The 22,335-nt window shown below is 41.7% G+C and overlaps 1 protein-coding gene across 7 annotated transcripts in view; it reads left to right on the top strand.

Annotated features, from left to right (window-relative positions):
* Positions 1-10,448: 10,448 nt before the first annotated feature.
* LOC100358094 (phospholipid-transporting ATPase IB) overlaps positions 10,449-22,335 on the top strand; it is a 167,132-nt gene continuing 155,245 nt past the window's right edge. For 4 of the 7 annotated variants that reach the window (XM_070049181.1, XM_070049177.1, XM_070049183.1 and 1 more), the window contains exon 1: positions 10,672-10,795. The gene's annotated coding sequence lies outside the window, so the exon portion shown is untranslated. Of the gene's footprint in view, positions 10,480-10,671; positions 10,853-11,043; positions 11,183-22,335 lie in introns of those variants that run through there. The other 3 variants (XM_070049180.1, XM_070049178.1, XM_070049179.1) reach the window with 3 other exon arrangements.

Here is a 22,335-nt window from a genome sequence, read left to right as displayed (position 1 = left end):
GTTCTTGAGGCTGCAATAGGTCTCCCGTATTGTGGCCTAGGCAGCCTGTACTCTTAGCATTCACAGTATACATTATTTCCCATTCGTAGAAAATGCAAAGCGAAGCATAGTTTTGAGCCAGAACATTTTTTTTTAAAAAGATTTGTTTTATTTGTTTGAAAGGTAGTTACAGGAGAGAGGGAGAGACAGAGCTACCTTCCACCTGCTGGTCCACTGCCTGAATGGCTGCAATGGCCAGGGCTGTGCCAGACCGAAGCCAGGAACCAAGAGCTTCATTTGGGTCTCCATGTGGTTTCAGGGGCCCAAGGACTTGGTTATCTTCCGCGGCTTTCCCAGGTGCATTAGCAGGGAGCTCGATCAAGGTGGGGCACCTGGGACTCCAGCTGCACCCATATGAGATGTTGATGTCACGGGCAGCAGCTTTACCCACTGTGGCATAGCGCCAGCCCTGCCAGCACATCTTTAAGAGGCAGAAATATTTGTATTTTACAGTTGTAATGGATCAGAAAACCTTGAAACCTCCGAAGTAGAAGTGACTCGAAGCTGAGTGTCCACCTTCATAACACCAGAATCAGTTCTCAGGAAAGGTAAAGCAATTACTGTGTTCTCAGTGTCCAATCTTGCAAAATTTTCCCCTTTGAAGACAACTGAATTGTATTATTGAAGCTTTGTGGGGTATGCCCTGCTGATTTTTCAAGACTTGAAGACTTTAGAGGAAAAGCTGAACAAATTTCTCTAAAATGGCATGCATTTTTTTTAACGTGAATAGTTCAGTGTTTGAACATATCTTGAATTTATTTATGCAGGGGGTAGGCAGTCCTTGGAGTATATTACAGATGTGTGTATGAATTTCCAGCAAGTTATCTACATCTTCTGTGAGAAATGTGAATGGAAAGTGCAGCACAGTATATAGCCAGCTGTGAAGTTGTTTACCAAGTTGCCAGTATCTGGATGAATAATTCAGTTGCTATCTATCATTTATTAGTTCAAACAGTTTTTGCTGCAGGACCAACTTCTCACTTTTACTGTCTCAATTCTACTTCTGAAAAAGCTAGTCTTATTTTAGAATCTATCTAAGCTTCACCTATCTCCAAGCTGTTCATTGTCTGGGGGTGGGGGGAATACAGGAAGAATGACAGATGATTATAAGCAAATAAGAATCCTGATCCCTCACCCTAACACAAATAACACACTCACCATTGAATACACCAAAGACCCCCAAGTGCCAGGGCAAGGTGGTGAAAGAAAAGAAAAAAGACAGACTAGAATTGCTTTAGCTGTACAATGATTTTGAGTTACTCACATTGGATGGAAATTTCCTTCACGACTTATTTCATTTAATTTGACTCCATAACAAATGTCAAGTAAGAAAATTGTGCAGGCAGCACATAATGCAGCCATAGTTTCCAAAGGCTATAAATCTCCCAGAATTCCTACCTCAAAACCCATAGGCGAATCCAGTGTTCCCATCTTTTGCTTACTCAGAATCACTAAAGGAATTCTTTGTTTGGATCTGTTTATAACTTATATGGGATACCAGGTTATGAATGCTAGTCAGGGTTTCTAAAAGTAGATTACTTATTAATTACAAATTTAAAAAGGCACTGTTACAATGGATACATTTATAGGTTACTGTTTTAATTAGATGATCAATAATAGAAAACTCTGCAATTTTTGCCCCTAATGTAATGCATCAAGGAGGACAAAATTTGTCTTATTTTTGCCAAAGATGTACACTCTGAATCTAATTCAAGGAAGCAGACAAATTCAAATTAAGGGACATTCTTTAAAACAATAGGTCAGAACTTGTCAAAAATATCAATGTGATTTTTTAAAAAGGGGGAGGAACTGTTTGTTTCAGATTAAAATAGATTAACTACAATTTTAAATCTTTCCCTAGGTCCTGGTCAAGATACAAAAATAGTTTCAGGGGTCAGTGTTGTGGCATAGCAGGTGAAAGTCCTGGCCTGCAGCATCCACATCCCATATGGGTACCAGTTCGAGTTCCAGCTGCTCCACTTCTGATCCAGCTCTCTGCTATGACCTGGGGAAGCAGTAGAAGATGGCCCAAGTCCTTGGGCCCCTGCACCCACATGGGAGACCTGGAAGACGCTCCTGGCTCCTGGCTTTGGATCAGCGCAGCTCTGGCCGCTGTGGTTATTTGGGAAGTGAACCAGTGATGGAAGACCTCTCTCTCTCTCTCTCTCTCTCTCTCTCTCTCTCTGTAACTCTCTGTCTCAAAAAAAAAAAAAAAAAAAAAAAAAAAACAAAAACAACCTGAGAATTAAAGTGACTTCAGCAAGATGGTGGCCCAAGAGGCACCAGCTCTTATTCCCTTCCCAAAACAACAGTTTACCCACCAATGAAAGTCACTCTGACAGAGCCCCAAAGTATAATTAGAAATTTGTCATAACCCAGTGGAAAACCAAAGACTTCAGAGAAAAGTAGCAGCAGTATTCTACCTTTACCATCCTATGCCCCAGCTGGGCACAGTTTGGCACCAAGAGAAATCTGGGTTTTGATTTGTCCCCACAGCCATGGGGAGGTGCCCAAGATTTAGAGACATGCCTGCCAATGGTATGATATGGTTTACCCACAGCTCTGCAATGCTAAATGCAGATGGGTCTAGTGAACTGTGGCTGCCATCCAGCAAGTTGATGACCATCCTTTGGCTGAGGCTAGACTTGGATGCTCCATTCAATAGGGAGAACCTATTTTTTAAAAAGATTTTTATTTATTTATTTGAAAGGCAGAGTTACGAGAGAGGCAGAGAGAAGGGGCTTCGATCTGCTGGTTCACTCCCTAAATGGCTGCAATGGCCAGAGCTGGGCCAATCTGAAGCCAGGAGCTTCATCCAGGTCTCTCATATTGGTGCAGACCATAGCAGAGAGCTGGATTGGAAGTAGAGCAGCTGGGACTCGAACTTGTGCCCACATTGAATGCCAGCATTGCAGATGGTGGCTTTACCCGCTATGCCACAGCACTGGTCCCAAGACAACCTATGTTCAGTGGTGATGGTGGCAAAGCCATCCCTGCTGCCATATCTTGCTACATATTTACTGATTAAGGGACCATTGCCAATAGCCGGGTCAGGAGAATGGTAACAGAGTTGATCGAACTGTAAGCATGGGTAGCTGGGCCAGGCAGCCTCCTGATCAGGCTGTGGAATCCCGATGTCGGTGATCCCAGTGATGTGGAATCCTGATGTCAGTGATCCCAGTCGTTCTTTTTCCTTTTTCCATTTAGAGTGCATGCCCTGGGGGAACTTCTTACCTGGAATGTTGGGATCCCAGGTCTGGTGGCTGATGGCCACCTTCCTCCTGGCTATGGTTCAGCAGTATTGCACTGACATTATGTCAGTCAAAGTGCTCTATCAATCTGATGAGACAAACCTCCGCCTCAAGGAGGTTGTTGGAGGTGGACTAGCCTTGCTAAGAGGGAGGGCTGGTTCTTGAGTTGGGGCAGGGAACTCTAGGAGGACAGGTGGAGCAGCCTTGGCTGACCCAGCTCCTCCCCCTCCCAGTTGTAGTCTTTAGGATAAGCACAGAGTATGCCCTGAGACAAGGAGGAACTGTGGCTATGAACAGAGTGGAGCGCTTTCAGGGTCTCTCAGCTTAGGTGTGAGGTGTGGCACTTGCAGCTGAGACTCCATCCAGCCTGGGACGCTTCCCTGTGCTTTGGGAGACTGGCTTGCCACAGGTCCTGGCTTCTGTTGATTTCTGCTTGCCTAACTGAGGATGCCTTTGCGTTGCCTCCCTTAGTGACTGTGCTGTGTCACCTGGCCAGACCTGAGGTGACGAGAGGGAGAGAGATGACTGCTGGGGCAGCTGGGTCTGCTTTAAGCCCCTGCCTGAATCAAGAACCTTTCTGAATTCCTGCAGCTGGGTTGTTCAAAACCTCTTGCCAAAGCAGAAATTGGCGAGGTGCTTGGAGTGCTCCCTTAGGATTGATAACCATTGTGCGGTGTTCGTCTCTTGGGGATTCATACAGTTTCATGGTATCTCTGATTAACAGTATCGTAGGCATTCAGCTTGACATGACTGTGCTCATATTGGATGCAACTGCCACATCAGCTTATAGGATAAAAACATCGTTAAGATAAAAGCTTGTACTCTTATCTGATGCCTGGAATGTCTCTTACTTGACATCTGTAATGTTTCCTATTAGTGTTAAGTTTTTTTTTTTTTAAAAGATTCACTTATTTATTTGAAAGGCAGAGTTACAGAGAAGGAGAGGCAGAGAGAGAGAGAGAGAGACAGAGACAGAGACAGAGATAGAGAGAGAATGAATAAATGAATGATTCTTCCATCTGTTGGTTTACTCCCAAGTGGCCAGGGCTGGGCCAGGCTGAAGCCAGGAGCCAGGAACTTCATCTGGGTCTCCCACGTGCATGGCAGGGGCCCAAGAACTTGGGCCATTTTCTGCTGCTCTCCCAGGCACACCAGCAGAGAGCTGGATCAGAAGTAGAGTAGCTGGGATTGTAACTGATGCCCATATAGGATGCTGGGATCACGGATGGAAGCTTTACTCACTACGCCACAACACCAGCCCTGAATGTTAAAATGTCTTGAAATAGTCCAAGTGCATTCTGATTAGCTGCAAGCCTCCTTTGTCTATAAAATTCCTTTTCTCCTGGCTCGTGACACAGGGATCCACATGTCTTGTGGCCACCCAAGATCATGCTTCTGATCGGATGTTCCCCCTAGTAAATGACATTCTATGTAATCCTGGAGTTGCTCTCTTTCTTTGGGCTCTCGCTCCTTCTGCCTTTGGCAGCCAGTTTTTTTTTTTTTTTAACAATTTTATTTATTTATTTGAGAGGTAGAGTTACAGACAGTGAGAGGAAGAGACAGAGAGAGAGAGAGGTCTTCCTTCCATTGGTTCACTCTCCAGAAGGCCACAATGGCCAGAGCTGTGCCTATCTGAAGCCAGGAGCCAGGTGCTTCTTCCCGGTCTCCCATGTGGGTGCAGGGTCCCAAGCACTTGAGCCATCTTCTACTGATTTACTAGGTCATAGCAGAGAGCTGGACTGGAAGAGGGGCAGCCGGGACTAGAACTGGCGCCCATATGGGATGCCGGTGCCACAGGCGGAGGATTAACCTAGTGTGCCACAGTGCTGGTCCCTGGCAGCCAGTTCTCATACACTGTGTTTTTCTGAAATAAATATGAATACAAATATACAACAAACTATAGTCAGTCATTTTTAAATAAAAGAAGGAAATTCTGTCTTTTGCAACAACATGGATGAACTTGGAGGATACAGTGCTAAGCGAAATAAACCAGTCACAGGAAGACAAATATCATATGACTTCCCTTATGCTGATATGTGGAATCTTAAACGGACAAATTCATAGAAGCAGGCAGTAGGGTGGTGGTTGCCAGGGGCTGGAGGGAAAGGGAAATGGAGACATGTTGGTCCAGGGTACAGAGTTTCACTTAAGCAAATGAGTCAGTTCTGGGGATCTAATGAGCAGCATGATGACTGTAGTTAACAGTAGTGTATTATATACTTGAAATTTGCTCAAAGGGTAGGTCTCATCACATGCACACACACACACACAGAAATGGAAATGCTAACTTCTGTAGTCTAAGTGATTGTGTTCCTCTCATATTCTATGGTAAAGCCCAACCTCCAGTGTGAGTACTGGGGGCAGGGCCTGCGGGAGGTGATTAGATCATGGGTCCTTCAGGAATGGAATTAGAGCCCTTGTCCCCCTCCACCGTGTGAGGACTCAGTGAGAAGGCGTCAGCTCTGTGCATGTCTGCCAGCATCCGGAAGGAGTGGTAGCTTCCAGAGCTGTCAGGAGCAAACCTCTGTTGCTTTTGTGCTACCGGTTTCAGGTATTCTTGTTACATTATCCTGAATGAACTAAGATGGTAAGCTGAATGAGGTGATGGGGATGCTAATTAGCTTCACCTAGGTGATTATTTTGCAGTATGTGCCCCCCTACACACATGTACAGCAAATGTACTCTGTGAATATATACAATTTCTATTTGACACGTCAATTCATAGCACCTCAATAAAGATGAAATGGAGACAATTTGGACATGTGATTATGGATTGCACATTAAGGAATATTTTACCCAGTACTCAGTTTCTTGATGAATGGTATTGTGCTTGGGTTAGAGAACATGAGTTGAACAGATGTCTTAGAGAACACGTGCTGAGATATTTACTGGCAAATGGCTGTAGGGAACTTACTCTAAATGGCTGAGTACTTCACCCTTTCTCCATATGTACCTATAGTTTTATGGGTATCAGGTAATCTTGTCAGGCCTTAGAAAACCTCAGTGTTAGCCCCCCTATATAAGCAGTGATTTTGACTGTTTCTAGTAGTCTCTTTTATTTTATTTATTCTAGTAGTCTATTTTATTTTTTTTTGCATTTTAGAAAATACCACCTGAACAGCTTGATGAGTACATCCATGGATATTTTTCCTGAAAAATTATGATACATTCTTTAGAGAAATGTTGGATGCTTTTTAATGTATTTATTTCAGAATTTTTGGTACTTTTGTGGGCCGTGATGTAGAATTAGATCAGCACCCATTACTTGATGATTTTGTGTAACTGATGCTAATGGATAATTAGCATAGTTGGGATAGGAGATGAGAAGCAATGCCTGGCCATCTGCTAGTGAATGCCTTGGGCTTCTCAACCGTGTGACTCCTAGACAGGCCTGGGAAGCTTTCAACGCGGATGGAAAGCTCCATGTAAGTTGTCATAGGTATTACTCTATGACTCTGTTGAAAACAATGACCAACATGTGAGAGGTACTTGATCAAGGTGTGTTGATTGAATGAAAGTTTCCAGCTACCTTTGCTGTCTGCTCCTGTCTTTCCTTTTCCAGTCCTCTAGTGGGGTACAGGGTAATGCTGAAGCACCCCACCCCCAAAATGGAGCAAGAGTAGAAAATGCTTGTGATTGACATGACTCACTGGGGGGCTCTCAAGACGGCATCCTCTTTAAGGTAAGTGGCTGAAAGTTGCACTCATCCCTAGCCCACGGGAATCCCACCTAAACATTTGGGACACATTTTGCACAGAATTAGTAGCAAGGCCAACAGCGCTGGTGGCTGCATGAGCACTAATGGAAAGGAACGTGCTCATCCCCAATAGTTGCTCTGCTTGTTGCCTTTTGACTGTTAGGTTTTCTATTTGTTTTAGGGAGGAAAAGCACATTTATGTGATATACAGTTTCCTCCTTGGAAAAATCTCATAACACTTCAGTGCCTCAAGAGGGTGGGTGTCTGAGCAAAACATGGTAATTAGAGATCAGGGTGCTTGCAAGGGCACTTGCAAATGGCTTTTTAGAAATTATTTAATAGGTACATTTCATTTCTTGAGACAAACCATGGGTGTTTACAGAGAGTATTATTATGATATCACTAAGATGTTATTTACCTGGGCTGGCGCTGTGGTTTAGTGGGTAAAGCTGCTGCCTGCAATGCCAGCATCCCATATGGGTGTCCTGACTGTTCCTCTTCCAATCCAGCTCTCTGCTGTGGCCTGGGAAAGCAGTAGAAGATGGCCCACATACTTGGGTCCCTGCACCTGTGTGGGAGACCTGAAAGAAGCTCCTGGTTCCTGGCTTCAGATTGGTGCAGCTGCGGCTGTTGAGGATAAATGGGGAGTGAATCCGTGGATGAAAGATTCTCTCTCTCTCCCTCTCTCTCTCTCTCTCTCTGCTGCTCCTTCTTTCTCTGTGTAACTCTGACTTTCAAATAAATAAATATTTTTTGAAAAGATGTTATTTAAATTTTTCAATAAGTTAGCATTTGGTCTAAAAGAAATAACAGGCAAAGTTGGTGCCTTAGCACAAATTCAGGCAGTGGTACCAAACTGTACTATTAGTTATTTTATATATTTAGATTTATTCATTTATTTGAAAGAGTTACAGAGAGAGGGAGAGAGAGAGAAAGAGAGAGAGAGATCTTCAGTCAGTCTGCTGATTCAGTCCCCAAATGGCCACAACAGCCAGAACTGGGCCAGTCCAAAGCCAGGAGCCAGGAGCTTCTTCTGGATCTGCCATGTGGGCTCAGGGGCACAAGCACCTGGGCTGTCTTCTGCTGCTTTCCCATGTGCATTAGCAGGGAGCTGAATCAGAAGTGGAGCACCCAGGACTTGAACTGTTGCTCATATGGGATGCCAGTGGGCTTTACCTATTATGCCACAGCGCTGGCCCCTATTGTATTTTTCATGTCATGCACTTTCAGAAAAAGTATCACTTAAACGAGTACATGATGAAGTGGTAAAATTTGTTAACTTTTTAAGGTCTGGAACCTTGCATGCATGCCTTTGTTACTATTCTGTGAGATAAAATGGGAGCGATGCATAAAGTGCTTTTGGTTGCTTCAAGTAACATAGCTGTCTTTATATTGGAGTTCTCAGCTGAACTAACCATATTTCTAAAAAATACTTGTTTTGTTTGAGGAAAAACAAGATTGTCAAACTAGGTTTTTGTCAAACCTTGATATTTGGCAGACATATTTTCAAAATTGAATAAAGTGAGCATTACCATTTTAAGGAAAACAACACACAGTATTGTTTATAATGTTAAAATTTGAGTTTTCAAGTGAAAATAGAAATTTTGGAAAACATGTATCCACATCCATGAGCTGGACAGCTTTCCACTAATTGAAGACTTTTTATGAGAACATTACAATATTAACAAGCATAATTGAGAAGATTGGTGATCCGATATTTTCCAATTTAATGTGACTTAAGTTACAAAATCATAGTGGGTGACAGATTCACGCAAAATGCAAAATAGGCCAACAGATTTTCAGATAACAGTATGCAAGGTTGCCGATAAGGTTTCCTATCCCACATCACAACTAACCTTTTTTTTGACAGGCAGAGTGGACAGTGAGAGAGAGACAAAGGTCTTCCTTTTGCCGTTGGTTCACCCTCCAATGGCCGCCACGGCCGGCGCGCCGCGGCCGGCGCACCGCGCTGTTCCGATGGCAGGAGCCAGGTGCTTATCCTGGTCTCCCATGGGGTGCAGGGCACAAGGACTTGGGCCATCCTCCACTGCACTCCTGGGCCACAGCAGAGAGCTGGCCTGGAAGAGGGGCAACAGGGACAGAATCTGGCGCCCCGACCGGGACTAGAACCTGGTGTGCTGGCGCCGCAAGGCGGAGGATTAGCCTAGTGAGCCGCGGCGCCGGCCCATCACAACTAACCTTTAAGAAACAAACTCACCATAATTATACAAAGACTATTAAAATACTCCTCCAGCTGTGTATCTTTATGTGGCTAGATTTTCTTAATTTATTTCCAGTTTTCTTCTATTAAGCCAGACAGTAAAATGTGTGAAAATAGGCCGGCGCCGCGGCTCACCAGGCTAATCCTCCGCCTTGCGGCGCCGGCACACCGGGTTCTAGTCCCGGCTGGGGCACCGGATTCTGTCCTGGTTGCCCCTCTTCCAGGCCAGCTCTCTGCTGTGGCCAGGGAGTGCGGTGGAGGATGGCCCAGGTGCTTGGGCCCTGCACCTGCATGGGAGATCAGGAAAAGCACCTGGCTCCTGGCTTCGATCAGCGCTGTGGGCCGGCTGCAGCAGCCATTGGAGGGTGAACCAACGGCAAAGGAAGACCTTTGTCTCTCTCTCTCACTATCCACTCTGCCTGTCAAAAAATAAAAATAAAAATAAAAAAGATGTGTGAAAATGTAAAATGATGTCATTGTTCTCACTCAATTATTTTTTATTTTTTAAAATATTACATTGATAAAAACATTATTTATATTAACATGTAGTGTCTAGATTGTTTTTAAAATAGATTAATGAATAAGCATTTAAACATTTCCCTTCAGTTATAATTTTGACTGTGGTACATATCAAAAGATATAAGCAACATAAGAAATGCTCTTTGTGTTCTTCAATGGTTTATAACAATATGAAGTGTTCCTGAGGCCATAAAGCTTGAGAACCAATGGCTTAGACTGCACAAGTATTGCTAATAATTGTCAATGACCAAACTTACATTGAATTTATGTTGTTTTAAGCCGAGTAGTATCTCTCTCTCTTCTCCTCCCTCTGCCTCTACTTTTTTTTTTGTTTTTTATTTGTTTTTTTGAAAGGCAGAGTTACAAGAGAGGGAGATACACACACACACATGCACACACACAGAGAGACTTCCATCTGCTGGTTTACTTTCCAAATGGTCACAACAACCAGATCTGGGCCAGGCTGAAGCCAAGAGGCAGGAACTCCATCTTGGTCTCCTATGTGGGTGGCAGGAACTTAAGTACCATCTTCCACTGCTTTCCATGTGCATTCCAGGGAGCTGGGTTGGAAGTGGAGCAGCTGGGACTTGAACCAGTGTGCCACAGTGCTGGCCCCTGAGCAGCAAAGCTTTCTCCACATTCGCGGTGTACAACACGATGTTCTAAAGTGTGTATACATACGGAATGACTCATGCACGCTCATGAACTTATGCAGCAGCTGAAATGCTTTCTGATGATGGGCTTGCTCCTTGGTAGGGGACAAGACTTATTTTTCACTACTTGAAAACAAAGTGGATTATCCCCTGAGTGTGGAAGGTCTCCTGTATCCTTCTTTGCTGAGTTAAAAGGATGGGGTACTTCAGAGGGAGTGAGAGTGCAGCCTGTGAGTGTGGCAGGACAGCGGGTCTGGCAGCCTGGTCCCAGGAACACGGGGTGGAGGGGAACTGCTGAACCCTCAACTGTCAGAATCTTCAGAGGCAAGCTGGGAAGGCTTCCCTCTCCTACCAGGTGAAGATAAGGCGCCACAGTCTGGGACCAGGACCATCCGTGTTGTGCGACAACGCTCAGGTTATTAACACTAAAAGATCAGTTTTGTAATTACAAGTGGTGTCCCCAGCCTGACTGGTGAGTGACTGGCTTTCAGGTTCCTGTGCCTTTAAGCAGGTACTGCCCTGCAACAGTCACTGTAACTGAACTTGGCACATTCTCAGATGTCCCAGGCTCACTCAGGCAGCCTGCAAGTCTCTCATTCCAGGTTCTGGCCCTGAAAATCCTCTGCGACTGGCACTGAGATAGTGAAATCAGTGTGCTGTCTTGGGCACAGCCAGGGAAATAATAAACCGAGATGATATGTTCAAGTGTAATTAGGTACAGCTTAAAACATTCCAGTAGTTGGGACAGCAATTGTTTGTTGGGTGTTGGTGCAGTCTATGTGACCTGTGTGTGAATAGAAAGGTGAGTGCGGGCACAAAACTCAAAACTACTCAAATTTTCACCATTCAGAATAAACAACCTTTACTATTTTGTTATATTTCTTCTCAGGATTTTCTTTATGCTTTTTTTTAATCATTTCTTTCTAATTTTTATTTTTATTTATTTGAGAGGCAGAGAAACAGAGAGATCTTCCATCATTCCTTATACCCCAAATGCCTGCAACAGGCAGGTCTGGACAGGTGGAAGCCAGGAGCTAAAAACTCCACCTAAGACTCTGGGCAGGGGCCCAAGTACTTGAGGCATCACTGCTATCTCCCAGGGTGTGCATTAGTACGAAACTAGAATTAGAAGCAAAGCTGGGACTGCAATCCAGGCACTCCTGTGTGGCATACCAGTGTCCCAACCACAGCTTAACTGATACACCAGACAGTGGCCTGCTCCTCTATGGTTTTTTTCTTTTTCTTCTTTTTTATTTTAAAGAAATAAATTCTTGGGGCCAACATCCCATATGGGTGCCTGCATCCCCCATATGGGTGCCAGTTCAAGTCCTGGCTGCTCCACTTCCAGTCCAGCTCCCTGCTAATGCTCCTGGGAAAGTGGAAGATGGCCCTAGTGCTTGGGCCCCTGCACCCACACAGGAGACCCAGAAAACTCTCCTGGCTCTTGTCTTTGGACCAGCCCAGCTCAGGCTGTTGCAGCCATCTGGGGAGTGAACTAGCAGATGGAAGACCTCTCTCTCTATCTTTTCCTTTCTTTCTCTCTCTGTAACTCTGTCTTTCAAATAAAATAAACAAATCATTTAAGAAAAAAAGAAATCTTTGAAGATGAGGCAAAGCAAAAATTGCTTTTAACCATCATCTGAGGTTCATTCCTTCTTCCCTCAACCCCACAAACTATTATTAACAATGTGTGTGTATAAGGATTTTTTTAGGTTTAAACTTATATTTATGTATATGCAACATATTATATTTCCCATATGCAACATATAATAGTATAGTTATTTTATGAGTTTACATAATTTAAGAGTGTGCATATATTATATTTATCTTTTTCACTCCACTCTTAGGTTTTCGACATCTATCAATTGCTTATTTATAGTCACATTTTAATGTCATATTTCATCATATGAATGCAGATTTTAAGTATCCTCTATTGATGAGTATTTAGGTTTCCCATTTCTTTGCTCATAGGAACAGCGATGAGGTCACATCTTTGTTCATTTCTTCTTGCATACATGCATGAGTTGTTTCAACCTATTGCTTAATATGGAAGTACTGAATTGTAGGGCATTTGCAACTCAAATTTGATCTCTCTAAAGTGATTGTACCAAGTTATACCCCACCTGTACTATTTCTGTTTCTACTTCCCCATGCCCTTGTCAACCTTTGACTTCCTCATGGCCCTTTAACTTTTAGCTTGACCTTTACTGAGTGTGAGCATATTTTCATATGATTACGGACCACTTACTTGGATTTTTTTCCTTTTCTAAGTTCTTTGCCTGTTTATGTCTTTTGCTCCTGTTTCAATTTTATAGTGATTTGTATGAATTTTTTATAAATAGTCTAGAAAGAAAACTTTTGTCAATTAGATATATTAAAATCATATTAGAAGTATGTGGTTTGCTTTTAAAATTTGTTTTACTATTTTGATGTATGGGAGTTTCTTTGTTGTAAAGAAGCCAAAATAGTATTTCCCTTTGTGGTTTATGAATCTGAAACTTTTTGAAGGGATCTTTCTCAGATTCTTATATAAAGATTTCAGTAATATTTTTCTTTTAAATATTTAATATTTTTTATATTTACTTGAAAGGCAGAGTTAGAGAGAGAGAGAGAGAGAGGTCTTCTATCTGCTGGTTCACTTCCCAGGTAGCCGCAATGGCTGGAGCTGCACCAATCTGAAGCCAGGAGCCAGGAGCTTCTTTTGGGGCTCCCACATGGGCACAGGGGCCCAAGGACTTGGACCATCTTCCTCTGCTTTCCCAGGCCACAGCAGAGAGCTGGACTGGAGGTGGAGCAGCCGGGACTCGAACACATGTGGGATGCCAGCACTGCAGGCGGCGGCTTTACCCTCTTTGCCACAGTGCCAGCCCCTAATGTTTTACTTTTTATTAGACTTTTAGCCTGTCAGAATGTATTTTTTTGAGTAGTAGAAGGTCTGTGCATATATATATATATTCATAAATGTATATTTAACATTTATACGTATTATATATATTCTATATTTCTAGCTAGTTATTCTAGTGTCATTTGAAGAAAAGGCCATTCATTTTCTAATGTCTTATAATGCCACTCACAACTTATCAGGCCTGTGAATTATATTTTTTTAAGGAGGTAATTCTATTTTTAAAAAAGATTTATTTATTTATTTGAAAGTCAGAGTTACATAGAGAGAGGAGAGGCAGAGAGAGAGGTCTTCCTTCTAATGGTTCACTCCCCAGTTGGCCTCAACTGCTGGAGCTGCACCAATCTGAAGCCAGGAGCCAGGAGCTTCTTCCAGGTCTCCCACACAGGTGCAGGAACCCAAGGACTTGGGCCATCTTCTACTGCTTTCCCAGGCCCTATCAGAGAGCTGGATCAGAAGTGGAGCAGCTGGATCTTGAACCGGCGCCCATATGGGATGCTGTTGTCTCAGGCAGCATCTTTACCCACTATGTTCCAAAACAGGCCCCCACATGTATTCTTTTCAGAAATGTCTATTTAAATCTTGCCCCATTTTTAAATTAGGTTATTTGTTTTATTGTTAATTGTAGGAGTTCTTTATCCTGGAATTGAAATCTTTTCAGGTATACAATTTACAATTTTTTTTTCTCATTCTGCTGGCTGTCTTTTCATTCTTTTCATAGTCACTTAGGCACAACAGTTTTTTAAATTTAGATAAAATTCAGTTTATCTGTTTTCTTTTTTGTTGCCTTTGTTTTTGGTGTCATATATAAGAAATTATTGTCAAATTCAATGTCATGAAGATTCTCCCCTGTTTTAAGACTTTAGTGATTTTAGCTTTTATGATTAGGTCTTTGATCCGTTTTGGCTTGTGTGTATGTAAGTGAGTGTGTGTGTGGGTGGGTGAGTGGGGTAAGGGAAGGGTCCAGCTTCATTCTTTTGCGTGTGGATGTGCAGCTTCCCCAACACTACTTGCTGAAGGGACTGTTATTTCCCCAATTGCATGGTCTTTGAGCCTTTTTAAAAAGTCATTTGACTGTATTGTGAGGGTTTATTTCTGACTTCTTTGATGCATTAGAAGTTTAAGAGTATGTTAATACACAGATTATGTGACTTTTTTACCTTTGCTATGGATTTCTAATTTTATCCCATGGAGGTCAGAGAAGATATTTTGTAAATTTGAGGCCTCACATATAGTCTGTCTTGGAGAATGTCTCATGTGCACTTGAGAGGAATGTGTACGCTGTTGTCTGTTACATTCAGTTGGTGTATTGTGTTAAGTTCTCTATTTCCTTACTTATCTACTGTCTGGTGGTTCTGCTCGTTATTGAGAAGAAGGTATTGATGTCTCCAATTGTTACGTAGCGTCGTCTGTCTGTCCTTGCTGTTGCTCCGGTGATGGCCTGCTTGCTGGCAGAGTCACAAGGTGGCTCAGGATGTCATGCACTGAAAGAAACAGAACACACGTGTGTATGCTGGTCTCTCTGTGCCTCTTATAAAACTACCAGTGTTCAATAATGAGGCTCCACTCTGATGAGCTTATCTGATCCTACTCATCTCCCAAAGGCTTCATCTCTAAACACCATGGTCAGATTAAGTTTTCACCTTCTTAATCCCTCACAATGGGGATTAACTTTAACACAAAACTTCAGAGGAGACAAATCATATCCATATCATAGCAGCAGGCCTAGTGGTAACAAATGCCCTCAAATTTGTTGATCTGGAAATAGCATAATTTCTCACTCACTCTAAAAATTAACTAGTGAATTGAAAGGCAGAGAAATTGGGCAGCTGGGTAGGGAGATGGATAGGCTGATACAGAGATATCTCCCATCTGTTGGTTCATGCCAGGTCAAAGCTAGAGGCCAGGAACCTAATCAGAGTCTCCCATGTGAGTGGCAGGGGCCCAACTACTGAAGCCATCATCTGCTGCCTCCCAAGGTTTTCATTAGTAGGAATCTTGGGTCAGAAGTGGAGCCAGAACTTACACCCAGGCACTCTGATGTGGAATGCAAGTTCCCAAGTGGCTTTTTAACTGTTGGGCCAAATGTCCACCCCTTCCCTCCTCCTAAGAATCTTATGATGCACATATTGTCCTACTTGAAAATTTCCTACAGACCCCTTAGATTTTGTTCATTTTTCTTCAGTCATTTTTTTCTTTTCTGGTCCTCAAACTTGATAATTTTCATTATCCTGTCTTCAAGGTTGCTGATTCTTTTGTCTGTTCAAATCTTTGAATCCTTGTAGTGATTTTCTAAATTTCAATTATTGTGCAGTAGCCCCTCTTATCTGTGGTTGGTTTGCTTTTTGTGTTTCAGTTACCTATAGTTAACTATGGTCCAAAAATATTAGGTGAAAAATTCTAGAATTTCTAAACAACTCCTAAGTTTTAAATTACATGTCATTCTGGGTAGCCACCTTGATTATCATATGAACTATTGTGGTATCTCAGTGCTTGTGTATAGAGTTTGGTACAATCCACAATATCAGGTGTCCACTTGAGGTCTTCAGCTCCAGAATTTCTTTTTGGTTTCTTTCTATTGGTACCTCTATTTCATTCATTCATCATTTTCTTGACTTTCTTCACATCTTTCTTTAGATTTCTGAGTATGTTTAAGATATTTGCTTTAAAGTTTTTGTTCTGTCTTTTTCAAGGGCATTTGCTGTTGATGTTTTTTCCTTTGGAATAGGACATTTTTTTTTCTGTTTCTTTGCATGCCTTGTGATTTTTTTGTGGTTGAAAACTGGACCTTTGAATAAAATAATGTGGTAATTTTGGAAATCAGAGTCTCTAGGAGGCTGTTTTTCTTAATTTTGTCTATTTTTACTTTTTAAAAATTATCATATGCTATTTCTAAGCCAAGGATGAGACTAAGGTGTACACTTAAGGTCTTATCAGGGCTTTTCTAAGCCCAAGCCTTTCCCAGGGCAGATATGGTAACTTTCTAGTTTTCCTCATATATCCAGTTGTTTTTGAGTGTTCTTGTCCTGAATGTCTGATGCAGCTTGTCTTGCAAGGCCACACTGTTGAGGAGAGCAGAGCGACAGTGTCCTTCCCACAAGAAACAAATTGGGACAGGCTTTGGTGAACATGTCCGAGTTTATTCACAGCCACGCATATTTTTAAAGGGCAGGTAGAAGGGGCGTAACTAACTCAGGGGAACACTAACTATAGGATAGAACTGACACTGGTGCCAATATGCCTCTCCAATCACCTTGAAGGTCACATAGGCTGGGTAGCTTTCCAGGTGGTCCTAATGGGCCTGGGCCACATCCAGAGCTGCTTAACTGATTGGCAATTACAGGGCCCTTTAACAGAGAGCTGGGGTAGGGAAAAGTGCCTGGAGCTTCAGTCACCTGCCAGCAGTCAGGTTGTGAGGTCCTTGCCAGGAGGCATGGTGTGCCATGTCCTCTCAACCTCCTACATGGGCAGGGCAGGCAGACTCCGCACTAGGTACAGTATCACCTGTAGTCTGACTCCCTAAAGGGGAAAAAGAGAAACCCAACCACTTGAGCCAGCAGGAGCTGGAGCTGGGGATCACACCCAGCAACTGTGATGTGGAAGGCAGGCATCCTGACTAGTGTCTTAACTGCTAGGTCGAATGCTCACCCTATTCCTCTTACTTTTAACCCATTTACATAGCAATATTCAAAGTGGGTTAATTATAAGTAACATACAATTGAATCTTGCTTTTTAAGTCCAATGTGGCTCTTATCTTTTAATTAGAATATTTATACCACGTATTTTTAATGTTTATTTGGCTTTCTACATCCTGAGCAAAAACAAAGGCCTGTATTTACAGTTTTATAAAGTCAATATTCATTTACATCTATCTACATATTAACCACTTTCTTCACTCTTCATTTCTTCTGGTATCTAATACCTTGCTTTATATCATTTCCTTTCATCCTTTAATAACCTTTGATTTTAACCAACTATCATTCTTTATTTTTTTTTGATTAGTCATCTTCTGGTGATGAAAATTTGTCTTTAATTAGCTTTCTTAATGTTTTTTTGTCTGAAAATATTTTATTTTCACTCTTAATTCTCATAATGTATGTGTGTGTGTGCCTATGTGTACATACTGGATAAAGAACTGTAAACTGATCGTTAATTTTTAGTCCATTGATAATATCATCCAGTTTTTTCTTGGTTTCTGTTACTGTTGAGAAGTTCCATGTCAGATTAAGGCTGCATCTTTTATAGTCATCTGGGATCTTTGTCCCCTTCTCCAGCCACCTTTGTGATTTTCTTTCTTTCTTTTTTTGCATTTTCTATGTAAATCTCAAGGTGATTTTTTTAATTTATTGTTTGAAGCTTATTGGGTTTCTTGCATTGGTAGAAAACTTGTAGCCACTGTTTATTCACGTATTGTTTCTGCTGTTTTTTATCTCTCTCTCTCTGGGACTTCAGTTAATTCTGTGTTATCTCTTCTCACTCTGTTCACTTGGTCTTAGATCTTTTATGTGTATATTCTGTGTCTTTGCTTCTTCATGCTGCAGTTTTGGTAATTTTTAACCTATATTTCACTTTGAATTTTCCCTTTCAGCAGAATCCTACATACTGCCAAACTTACCATTGTGTTTTATGTTTGATTATGACTATCCTCCTATTCCTAGGGGTTTTATTTTTTTCCCAAAACTTTCCAGGTCACTTTCATTTTTTTCCTCTTCTTTAGGTATTTTATTTTTTAAAACTTTTATTTAGTAAATATAAATTTCCAAAGTACAGTTTATGGATACAATGGCTTCCCCACCACCCATAACTTCCCTCCCACCCGCACCCCTCCCATCTCCGCTCCCTCTCCCATTCCATTCACATCAAGATTCATATTCAATTATCTTTATATACAGAAGATTGATTTAGTATATATTAAGTAAAGGTTTAATCAGTTTGAAAGTCAGAGTTACACAGAGAGAGGAGAGGCAGAGAGAGAGAGAGAGAGGTCTTCCATCCAAAGGTTCACTCCCCAAATGCCGCAATGGTTGGAGCTGTGCCGATCCTAAGCCAGCAGTCAGGAGCTTCTTCCGGGTCTCGCACATGGGTGCAGGGGCCCAAGGACTTGGGCCATCTTCTACTGCTTGCAGGGGCCCAAGGACTTGGGCCATCTTCTGCTGCTTTCCCAGGCCACAGCAGAGAACTGTATCAGAAGTGGAGCAGCTGGATCTCGAACCAGCACTGCCAGTGCTTCAGATCAGGGCGTTAACCTGCTGTACCACAGTGCTGGCTCTGTATAGTAATTCTTGCTTTTGGTAAGTTATTCAAGTAGATTCTTTGAGGCCTAGTATTATTCATCATGGAGGATTCTTGTTTGCTGTCTTATACCACTACCAATCTGGAACCATTTAAAACTGAATTTGGTGCCTGAGATTTAGATAACTTTGGTGATGCTGATTGGGACATTGTTCCTCTACTGAGCCATTAGAAATGTCATAGCCTTCCAGAAATGGAACTGTCATTCCTTCCTTCCTTCTTTTCTCTCTTTCCCTTGTTCATTTCTCCTTCAGGTCAGTTCTAATCCAAGTTTCCTTGAAGCTCTATGGGAGTAGTTGAGTGCTGAGTGAAGCAAGTTTCTCTCTTATGACCCTTAACTGAGATGAATCTATGTGCCCATGGGGTCCCTCAGGTTCTTCATATTTTCTACGAATTGAGTCTCTCCTCCCTTGCTTTAGTAGGAAGTGGAGAATTTCTTCCGCTGAAAAGTACTTCTGAATTCTTTATCTGTTTTTCTAGATTTCTGTTTCTGATTATATTGTTAATAGCTAGTATCATGACTATTCACTGCATATCAAAAGGATTTTTAATTAATTAATTTATTTTTATTTAGTAAATATAAATTCCCAAAGTACAGTTTATGGATTACATTGGCTGCCCCCACCCCATAATTTCCCTCCCACTTGCACCCCTCCCATCTCCCGCTTCCTCTCCCATTCCATTCACATCAAGATTCATATTCAATTATCTTTATATACAGAAGATCGATTCAGTATATATTAAGTAAAGATTTCATCAGTTTGCACCCACACAGAAACACAAAGTGTAAAAATACTGTTTCAGTACTATATATATATATTATAGCATTACTTCACATTGGACAACACATTAAGGACAGATCCCACATGAGAAGTAAGTACACAGTGACTCCTGTTGTTGACTTAACAATTTGACACTCTTGTTTATGGCATCAGTAATCACCCTAGGCTCTAGTCATGAGTTGCCAAGGCTATGGAAGCCTTTTGGGTTCGCCAACTTCGATCTTATTCCGACAGGGTCATAGTCAAAGTGGAAGTTCTCTCCTCCCTTCAGAGAAAGGTACCTCCTTCTTTGATGGCCCCGTTCTTTCCACTGGGATCTCACTCGCAGAGATCTTTCATTTAGGTCTTCTTCTTTTTTTTCCCCCAGAGTGTCTTAGCTTTCCATTCCTAAAATGCTCTCACGGGCTCTTCAGCCAGATCTGAATGCCTTAAGGGCTGATTCTGAGGCCAAGTGCTATTTAGGACATCTGCCATTCATTGGGTCTGCTGTGTATCCTGCTTCCCATGTTGGATTGTTCTCTCCTTTTTGATTCTATAAGTTAGTATTAGCAGACACTAGTCTTGTTTGTGTGATCCCTTTGACTCTTAGACCTATCAGTGTGATCAATTATGAACTGAAACTGATCACTTGGACTAGTGAGATGGCACTGGTACATGCCACCTTGATGGGATTGTATTGGAATCCCCTGGCACATTTCTAACTCCACCATTTGGGGCATGTCTGATTGAGCATGTCCCAAATTGTACATCTCCTTCCTCTCTTATTCCCACTCTTATATTTAACAGGGATCACTTTTCAGTTAAAATTTAAACACCTAAGAATAAATGTGTGTTAATTACAGAGTTCAACCAATAGTACTAGAACAAAAAAAATACTAAAAGGGATAAAGTATTATATTGTACATCAATAGTCAGGACAAGAGCTGATCAAGTCACTGTTTCTCATGGTGTCCATTTCACTTCAACAGGTTTCCCCTTTGGTGCTCAGTTAGTTGTCGCCGATCAGGGAGAACATATGATATTTGTCCCTTTGGGACTGGCTTAATTCACTCAGCATGATGTGTTCCAGATTCCTCCATTTTGTTGCAAATGACGGGATTTCATTGTTTTTGACTGCTGTATAGTATTCTATAGGGTACATGTCCCATAATTTCTTTATCCAGTCTACTGTTGATGGGCATTTGGGTTGGTTCTAGGTCTTAGTTATTGTGAATTGAGCTGCAATAAACATTAATGTGCACACAGCTTGTTTGTTTGCCAATTTCATTTCCTTTGGGTAAATTCCAAGGAGTGGGATGGCTGGGTTGTATGGTAGCGTTATATTCAGGTTTCTGAGGACTCTCCAGACTGACTTCCATAGAGGCTTAACCAGTTTGCATTCCCACCAACAGTGGGTTCGTGTCCCTTTTTCCCCACATCCTCTCCAGCATCTGTTGTTGGTAGATTTCTGAATGTGAGCCATTCTAACCAGGGTGAGGTGAAACCTCATTGTGGTTTTGATTTGCATTTCCCTGATTGCTAGTGATCTTGAACATTTTTTCATGTGCCTGTTGGCCATTTGGATTTCCTCTTTTGAAAAGTGTCTATTGAGGTCCTTGGCCCATCTCTTAAGTGGGTTGTTTGCTTTGATGTTTGGAGTTTCTTGATTTCTTTGTAGATTCTGGTTATCAACCCTTTATCTGTTGCATAGTTTGCAAATATTTTTTCCCATTCTGTCAGTTGCCTCTTCACTTTCCTGACTGTATCTTTTGAAGTACAGAAACTTCTCAATTTGATGCAATCCCAAATGTTAATTTTGGCTTTGACTGCCTGTGCTTCTGAGGTCTTTTCCAAGAGGTCTTTGCCAGTACCTATATCTTGCAGGGTTTCTGAACTCTACTAAGAGGCTATTGGAACTCATAGAAGAGTTTGGCAAAGTAGCAGGATATAAAATCAATGCACAAAAATCAACAGCCTTTGTATACACAGGCAATGCCACGGCTGAGGAAGAACTTCTAAGATCAATCCCACTCACAATAGCTACAAAAACAATCAAATACTTTGGAATAAACTTAACCAAGGATGTTAAAGATCTCTACCATGAAAATTACAAAACCTTAAAGAAAGAAATAGAAGAAGATACCAAAAAATGGAAAAATCTCCCATGCTCATGGATTAGAAGAATCAATATCATCAAAATGTCCATTCTCCCAAAAGCAATTTATACATTCAATGCAATACCAATCAAGATACCGAAGACCTTCTTCTCAGATCTGTAAAAAATGATGGTGAAATTCATATGGAGACACAGGAGACCTCGAATAGCTAAAGCAATCTTATACAACAAAAACAAAGCCGGAGGCATCACAATACCAGATTTCAGAACATACTACAGGGCAGTTGTAATCAAAACAGCATGGTACTGGTACAGAAACAGATGGATAGACCAATGGAACAGAATTGAAACACCAGAAATCAATCCAAACATCTACAGCCAACTTATATTTGATCAAGGATCCAAAACCAATCCCTGGAGTAAGGACAGTCTATTCAATAAATGGTGCTAGGAAAATTGGATTTCCACGTGCAGAATCATGAAGCAAGACCCCTACCTTTCACCTTGCACAAAAATTCGCTCAACATGGATTAAAGACTTAAATCTATGACCCGACACCATCAAATTATTAAGGATTTTAATTTAAAAATACCAAGCTTTTAAACTGCTTTAGCAGAAATTTGGTCCTATTGGATGGCCCAGTATTATCTAAAGCTTTACTTTCATATTTAAATATTGTACTGATTCCTACCAATCTTATTTATGAGAACTTTCCATCTATCTTCTGCCTGTGGCTTGCATGTTTCAGTGGTGACATCTAAGTGTAGTGCCAATATTCCATCTTTCTGCAAACCTCTTTCTGCAGAATGAGCAATTCAGTTGGTTTGTGATTATGAATAATGAATTTCTGGGCCAGCACTGTGGCCTAGAGGGTTAACCCTCCA

This window comes from Oryctolagus cuniculus, chromosome 9 (assembly GCF_964237555.1).
Source record: "Oryctolagus cuniculus chromosome 9, mOryCun1.1, whole genome shotgun sequence".
NCBI classification, from domain to species: domain Eukaryota; kingdom Metazoa; phylum Chordata; class Mammalia; order Lagomorpha; family Leporidae; genus Oryctolagus; species Oryctolagus cuniculus.
The sequence above is the reverse complement of the archived record's forward strand: the minus strand, read 5'-3'. Positions and strand labels throughout refer to the sequence as shown.